Raw genomic sequence first — 9,207 nt, forward strand, 5'->3', positions numbered from 1 at the left:
ATATAGAAATTTAATTAATTTTATATTATACTAATTATAATAGATTATAGAATATATTGTTAAATTTGCATAAATATTGTTATAATTATTTATTTATTTATTTTTAGAAGTTTACTTTTAAATTATAATATATATTATATAAAATTATAAATACCAATATTGTCCAGATCTAACAAGTTTAACAGCAATAAAATAAATTTTGTTTGTATTTAAGATTTTCTGTAATAGATATTATTGGAAATAAATTTAGTAGAAAATCTATTTTTAGTAAATATTAGAAATATTAGAAATTTCAATTGAAATTATAATTTTTCAAATGTAAATAATTTTTGCGAACATTTTATTTTTTTAAAGAAATTTTATATAAAATACAGTTGATATCATATTTCAGTTTATTTTATTTTATTTAATATAAAAAACAAATTGCTATTAGCTATAATTTATACAAAAATCCAATATTGTATTGGATACCAAATAAACTATAATAATAATAATAATAAAATACTGTATATGTATTTAACTTTTTTAAATAAATAAATAAATTTGAAATTCATATTGTTTTTTGACAAAAAAAATTATATTCCAATAAAAGTTTAAATACGATTATAGTTATGATATTAAACTATAAAATTAATTTTATTAAAAACATTTAAACTGTACTGTAAGTCAAAATTCCCAGAATATTCTGCATTAAGTTATAAATAGTATGCATAATATGTATACTTAATAATACTGTGCTATTTAGTAAGCGATGTATGAAATTTATTTAAGCTTATTTTAATTAATTCATAAATTATTTATCTAAAAAAAACTATAAGTAAAACATAAAGTATATTATATTTATACCAAATATATATATATATTGAAAGTTGAAAGAGAAATAAAGAGATTTAATGGGTATTATAAGTTAAGAATCAGTACACATAAACCTAACGATAAGATTCCGGGAATATTTGTTATTTAGTATATATTTATACTGTATATACTGTATATAAAAGCAATAAATTCTGTTATTATTAAGCCATGAAATTAGTTAACAACTATGAAACAACATTTTTCAATGAATAATAATACTTTAAATATATTAATATATACAGTATATACAGTATATACAGTATATACAGTATATACAGTATATATAAGTATTACATATATAAGATTTTTAGTTGTTTTTTATTTGTTATATAATATTTTTAATCAGAAACTATTTTTAAAGCATTATAATGTATTAGATATACATAAAAACATTTTAATCTTGATTTATATGTATATGTTTTGTAAACAAAAAAAACTAAATAAAATTATCTGCAAACAGGATAATGTAATTATAATTTTTGTTGTTGTCTATTTTATCTAAAAATATTTATCATAATAATACTAATACTAATATATGTAATATAATGTTTTTGTAATGAATTTATTTAATAAAATTTTCTGTATTTTTTTAATAAACAAACAGCTCTTTAATGCAATAATTTTCTTAAATGAACTGACAATTAGTTTAGTTAAATATTTGAACCTAACTTTCCTCCTCTCACTTACTTAATTAAGACAAACATTTTGCATATACTAACTGTATATATATATATATATATATATTGTATATACCTGAATGATAATAAGGATCTGATTTTTATTTTTCAAAAAAAAATAACTCAAATTGTAGGAAAATTTTTTTATTTAATACAATTTTATTTTATTTTCTAGAAAAATAAATTGAATCTATTATTACTTTATATATACAGTATATATATATATATTTAACTTTTTCTTAAATAAAATTATTTAAAACGCCTATTTGGTTAAGCATTTAGTTTCTTGTGTGTGGATGAGTGACTGAAATGCATAGAAAAATGATAACAACTTTTTTTTGGTGCTTATTGTAGACACAATTGACTTCAAATTGTATGTCTGTGTCTACTATTGTATGTGTATGTATTAGTCAGTGTGTGTGTGTGTGTAAAGGATGAGCTGAAAAACTACAATTTGCATTCAATATTATTGTGTGTGAATGTGAAAGAGAGAAAGTCATACCAATATATATATATATATATATATTATAGGAATGATTGAGTGGATAGGGATCAACAAATAAGATATGGAAAAAAAGATATGGCACTGTATGACTGTATTATAGAGCACTGGTAGTCTTGTAATAGAGCCGGGCATTAATGAAAAGAGGGAACTAATGTAAGTTGAGATAACTTTTATATTTCGTTAATACAATTGATATGTGCTCTCTCTCTCTCTCTCTCTCTCTACTCTCTCTCTCTCTCCTATTCATTCACTCACTGATTATAGATATAGTTAAGAAATAGTGTGTGTGTGTGAGAGAGAGAGAGAGAGAGAGAGAGAGAGAGAGAGAGAGAGAGACGATAGAAAATAGTTTGTATGTCGACTTTAGCAGCACATCCATAGCGACTGCTCCGGTAGTGTATGTGTGATGTTGGATGAGATGGAGAGTGTAATAGACAACTGAACCGATGATTTTATTTGCACTTAGTTTTTAAAAAGTGCAGAATATTCTGTATGAATGTCTATATGTAATAGTATAGTATTGACTATAGCCTTAGTGTTTAGACATAATATTCAGTATATGAGCTCATGTATGAGCATATCAAGCAAGATTTTTTTTGTAAAAATAGGAAAGTTATGTGAAAATAGCAATACATACCCACATAATAATAATAATGTACTCATAGACACAAACACACAGTGATTTTATTTCAATGGTCTAATGGGAACCGGTGGTATTGATTTTTGATGGCATTGATTATCAATAGCTAACAACACTTGTTTTTCTTTAAAAAAAATTATTTGTAAAAATGTGTAATTAGTTTAATTAATTTGTGATTTTTTTTATTGTATATATACTGTATACTATGTGTTAATTTTTTTTGTTGATATGTGAGTGACTATCATATATAAATTTTATAATTATACCCAGTACCTTTACACCCTATTATATTCTAGTTAAAGTGATATCCAACCAATTGTTAGCTACCTGTGGTGTGTGTGTGTGTGTTGTATAACTATTGGTATTACTATTACTAGTAACTTACAAAATCGCCAGTTCCTCATCATCATCATCATCATCACGTGAGGACAGCATCACTAACCTAAACAATAACAACAACAAAACTAAACTGTGGATTACAATCTTGTATTTTTGTGTTTGTGTATATATATATATATACATATATTTGTACACACACTACTGATCTGATAATATACGGTATATAAACAACAAAAACATCGGTATATATATATCTATAATCCCTGAGCGCTGTTTTAAGAAAACCTATGTGTGGTATCCTATGGTGTGATGCCATCGAGTTTTGCTAAGAATTATTGGATTCATCGATGTCTCGGTTGTTTGGCTGCTGTAAGTCATAAGTGATAGTAGTTGTTGTTATCAAAACGATTTAGCATTGATTATCAATTTTTTATGGCCCAAACACACACACACACACATAAACATTATGAAACTTATGAGATAAAATTGATTTTGTTTTTATACATATGATACCAAACAACAACTCATCCACACACAAAAAAAATCTCCAAAAAAAATCAATGCTTTAGATTTATGACCAAAAAAAATTTTTTTTGAAGAAATTGTGAATAATTTTATTTTCAACAAAAATGTTTTGACATTAAAATTATAGGACGATATTATATAATACTGTATATTCAATAGTTAGTAGTAGTAGTAGTAGTAGTAGTAGTAGTAGTAGTAGTAGTAGTAGTAGTAGTAGTAGTAATAGTATTGGATTTCATAGGCTATTTGATATCACTGTTGAGTTGTTAGTTATATAATACTAGTACTAATAAATTTTATGATTTTTTTTGTTGCTGATAAATTTTTGTAGATTATACAGTATATTGTATATAATATTATATAAAGTTATATATTGTTCAAATTCAAAATATTATCTACAAGTAATAAATTTGGTGCCACTTTTCATATCATCAAATCATATATTAATAGTATACTATATTTATATATACAGTATATAAATATTTTTTTTTCTATATTATTATTATTATTATTACTATATTATCATATCGTTACACACACACACACACACACTTTAAGTACAAGATATTTTTTTTGTCATTGATATGAACATTAATACAGTTAATAATACATTAATATAGTATACTTGTATATGTTATCAACACAAACAACAAAATAACTAATTCATCAAAAAAATACAGTATAGTATTAGTAGTTATATGCTTGAAGTTTGTCTCAGTAAAAGATTAAATGAGACATGAGATGCAATACACACACACACACACACACACACACACACACACACACACACACACACACACACACACACACACACACACACACACACACACACACAGTATATACTGTGTGTATATATTATTTATTATTGTCAATGTTTTTACGCAATTTAGTATATACCATGTAGATATTTAGTATATATATATCAATACTAATATGTACTAAATATATATAAACAGTATTATATATGTATATGACATAAATAGATAAGCAAATTTTTTATTAATATATTTTCCACAGAATATTCTATAAGTGATGATAACTGTAACTAACTAACAACCAAAAAACAAATCTTAAGCAAAATTAATCAGATATTATCAATCTGTTTATTATATCATTCATATATTTATTGCCTAACAAATACAAAATAATAAATCTCTGCCATATATATAAAACTATGGGGAGATGATGGTAATGATGATTATGATGGTGATGTAAACATCAATATTATTTTATATATCCATATATTTATAAGAGATTATAGTTTTATTGTATTTTATTTTTTGGGATACATTAGACCCATACACACACACATATAAAAATAATCTGTAATACAATACAATAATAGCTAATTAAAAAAACATTTAGTTATTATTGTTTTTTTTAAAAAAACTTTTGATTAATTTTTTATTAAAAAAAATCTAATAATTTTTATTGTTTTTTTTCTCTCTCTCTCTCTCTCAATACACTCTCAAACATCTAGTGTGCCATTGCTTCGTCATATCTATTGCTTACGAAAAAATTATGCCAAATACCGGTGCTGTCACATGAAGACATACAATCGGCACCTATCAGAGCACTGTCAGCCGATCAGATCAAACTATTTTCCATACATTACTACGATTTGCTACATATCTATCATTATATAGCATTTGGCTGGTGTGTACTGGTATTTTTGTTGGCCTTTATCAATGTCGTTCCCCAGCACCAGGACCTAAAAATTCTAGTCATCTGTTTGGTAAGTATGGGATTGGGTTGGGTTGGGTTGGGTTGGGTTGGGTTGGGTTGGGTTGGGTTGGGTTGGGTTGGATGGATGGATGGGGTAGGGTGGGGGAGACAAAGTTTCTGCCCAATAATTGCTTATTAAATCAATCAATCAATCAATCAATCAGTCAAGCAGTCAGTCATACAACTAAAAAAATTTTTTTACACAATCTATTAGTTAACTATTATTTTTTTCGATTCAATTATACTCTGGAAAAAATCTGTTACCATAAAAAATGATTTATAATCCATGAGTTCCCTATTGACTAATATATATGTTTTTTAAATAATGATTTATAAGCAAAAAATACCCCCAAATGCCTATAATATTATTGTATGTGTGTGTGATTTTATATTTTATTTTATATTTCAACTAAATAGTATATTAAGATAAATGATTGCATGCATATATATATATACAGTTTTATCTAGCATTGTATTTAAAAATAACTACATTTAAATATACGATATATATAATATATATATATATAATCTTATATATATATATATATATATATATTTCATGTCATTTACAGTACATATTCAGATAATAATCTTATACCGTATTATTCAATATACTATATTTTAAATGTGATAATTAGATATTCAATTTTATTATTTGCATAATATATTCTTAAGAATATTTTAATAGAGAAAAAAAATGTTTAGGATTTTGCAATTTAATTTATATAATACTTTATATACAGTCATAGACACACACACATACTTATATAAGTTATATATAWATATATATATATWTATATATATTTATAAAAAAATTATCAAAATAAAATACATCCAAATAGCTATGTTATATATATATATTAATATATATATCAGGAATTTGTTGCTAACTTATATCAAATAAGTCTAAATCAATTTACTGTACAAATATCATATATATATATATATAAATATATTTTATTGTAATGTATTAGACATTGTAATATACACAGTACATGTCTATATATTACATGTTATTTTTTTAATTAGTAATATTCGGATAAATATTTGATCCATTTATTTGCCTACCCCTCGGGGTGGGGGTGGGATAGGGGGTGGGCACATGATTATTGTAATTATTATTATTATTATTGCCCTAAAACTAAATCTTACTTTTTTTTCTCCACTGATATATACGTATATATATAGCTAATACTATTGATGGCATCGATGGCATTGTTTACACTATACATAGCCTTCTATGCCTTTCATAAACCATGTCGATCGCCGTCGGCAACCAATCGGGAACCGGAATATAAACTAGAGTCGCGGTCACCAAAAGATTTACGTCCAGTCAATGTCTACGAGGACGAGGACGACCAGATACTACATGTCTGTCTTATAGACGCTTCTGTAGCTTTTGTATTGTTGTGTTCGGCATTTCTCTACTTTTTCGACTCCCGACAGGTGTTCATCGAGTGGCGGAACTGATTGATTGATTGATTGATTAATTGATTGACGACATCATAATCATCAACAACAACATGAAGAGGACATATAGATTACTACACAAGTATTCTATATATACTGATATATATTATGACAAAACAAATAAAAATAAATGTAAATAAATGAATCAATCAATGAATGAATGATCCGTAAAGTAAATGAATGAATAAATTAATTGTTGTTTAGAGAGAGAGAGAGAGAGAGAGAGAGAGAGAGAGAGAGGAGAGAGAGGACAGTTGTCTACTACGACAAACACAGTGACACCGCCGCACACATCACCAGAAAACTGTCATTTCATTTAGTCTGTCTGTATGTATGTGTGTTTTATAAGTGTTGGGGACAGTCGTCATATATATATATATAAATTATATATACTATATATATATAAATTTTATGTATGAATGTGTGTGTGTGTTGGGCTGCGATAAGCTATCCATTTGTTTTTATTTATATATATATACAGTATATTATAGTTGTTGTTACTTTTAGGATGAGTTTTTATTTTCTGTGGATATATTGTTGGTTTTTGTTGGTTTTTTCTCATCATTTGCACTGCAAAAATCACTGATCCCTGAGCTGACTAAACAAATACAATGACAGACTGAGAGAGAGAGAGAGACAAAGTGAGAGAGAGAGAGAGAGAGAGAGAGAGAGAGAGAGAGAGTCAAATCAACAAATAAGTGTCTCTTAGTTTTTTTTTGTGGAGAAAAATAAGTAAAAATTTGTGTCAATCCGTCAAACATTTTGCTTCCACAACAACGAACCGTTAGATAGTTTGTGTGTGTGTTATATAATATACAGTACAGTATATATAGTATTTTAGGGATATATATAAATTTATATATATATATAGACTATTTTATCTGTATATTCTGGTGACACATACCAGTGCAGTTCAATGTTATTTTTTTGTCATCCCTTTCCTTCCCATTTTATTAGTCTCTATTCACAAACAGTTAATACAGATTTTCTTAACTTTCATACAATCTCTCTCCCTCTCTATCTATCTCTCTCTCTCTCTCTTTCTTTCTCTCTTTCATCAAATATAATAAGATTATATATCATAAATCAGCGAAATAATTGTTGTCATTTTCATTGTTGGCCACCAAAAAAACAAAACAAAACTGTATATAAATATACTACAAATAATAAGTCAATTAAATTATTTTATTTGCTTAACAACAACATAAACAGCTAATAAAATAGTTAATTAATTAACAAAAAAATTATTTCTATTATTATTAAAATTATTTTTGGTATTTATATATGAGATTTGCTCAAAACAAATATAAGAGATTTTTTTTGGTTATCATTTATTCACTCATAAAATTATATATTATAAGTAAAATTAATGTAATATCTGACAGTTCAGGTGGGCTGTGATTGAGGACAGTATGGGATAAGTGATGGTCAGTTATATACTGGTATGATATGCTATTAAAAAAAAAATTATACGCATAATAAAATCATACAATAAACTACTGATTATAATATATATATATAAATATAATATGATAACAACAAAAAACATACACACTTTTATCTTATATTATATATCTATCAATAAATTAACGATATTTTTTAGTGAGAAACAAGCAAACAAACCAACAAAAAAAATTTCGATAAAGTAGTTGTATTACAGATTAACTGTTTAATGTCAAAGTTTTTACAGTATATACTAATATATTAATATATACTATATATATAATGTATATTCAATATTAAAACAAGTAAAAGTAAATACAATTTTGTGTGTGTATATACAGTATATATATTTGTGGTGACAAAATATGTGGTAATGTATTAAATTATAATGTATTTGCTTTATTTATAGTATGTTTGTTTGATTAAATATACAGTATATTTATATACAATAATATATTGTAAACTAATACCAGATTTTTTTTTTTTTATTGATCACTAAATAATGGGGAAAAAGTATTTATAAATTATTTGTAATATAATAAACAAACAAAAAAAATACAAAAAAGTTGATACTAATTTTTATCTTAACTGTATATATTGATATATATATATATTAATTATTTAAATGTACATGTTAAAATTTTATTAGCTAAATTATAGGAGTTTATAAAAATTAATTGACTAATTAAAATAATATAGTATTATTATTAAATGTTTTAATTGTAAGTAAAATATTATTGTATAAATTTTTGTTAAAAAAAATTATGTAAATGAAAAATTATTTAAAAAAAACATAATTATAGTATAAACTAATTTGTGAGAGTAATTAACTATTAATATAATAATTATAATTATAAAAGATATAATAATAATAAGTAATTTTTGTAAATTGTAGTAAATTGTTATATAAATAAAAACTTAATAAAACAATAAACAATAAATAATATTAATAAATATGTTTATTACAATTTATAATAATAATAAAGTTATTTACTTTATTTTAGTATAATATAATTTTTTTGTAAGCA

The sequence above is a fragment of the Oppia nitens genome, unplaced genomic scaffold (genome assembly GCF_028296485.1).
Source record: "Oppia nitens isolate AA-2021 unplaced genomic scaffold, nextdenovo-longstitch-racon4-pilon3 scaffold35_pilon_pilon_pilon, whole genome shotgun sequence".
In the NCBI taxonomy this organism is placed as follows: Eukaryota; Metazoa; Arthropoda; class Arachnida; order Sarcoptiformes; family Oppiidae; genus Oppia; species Oppia nitens.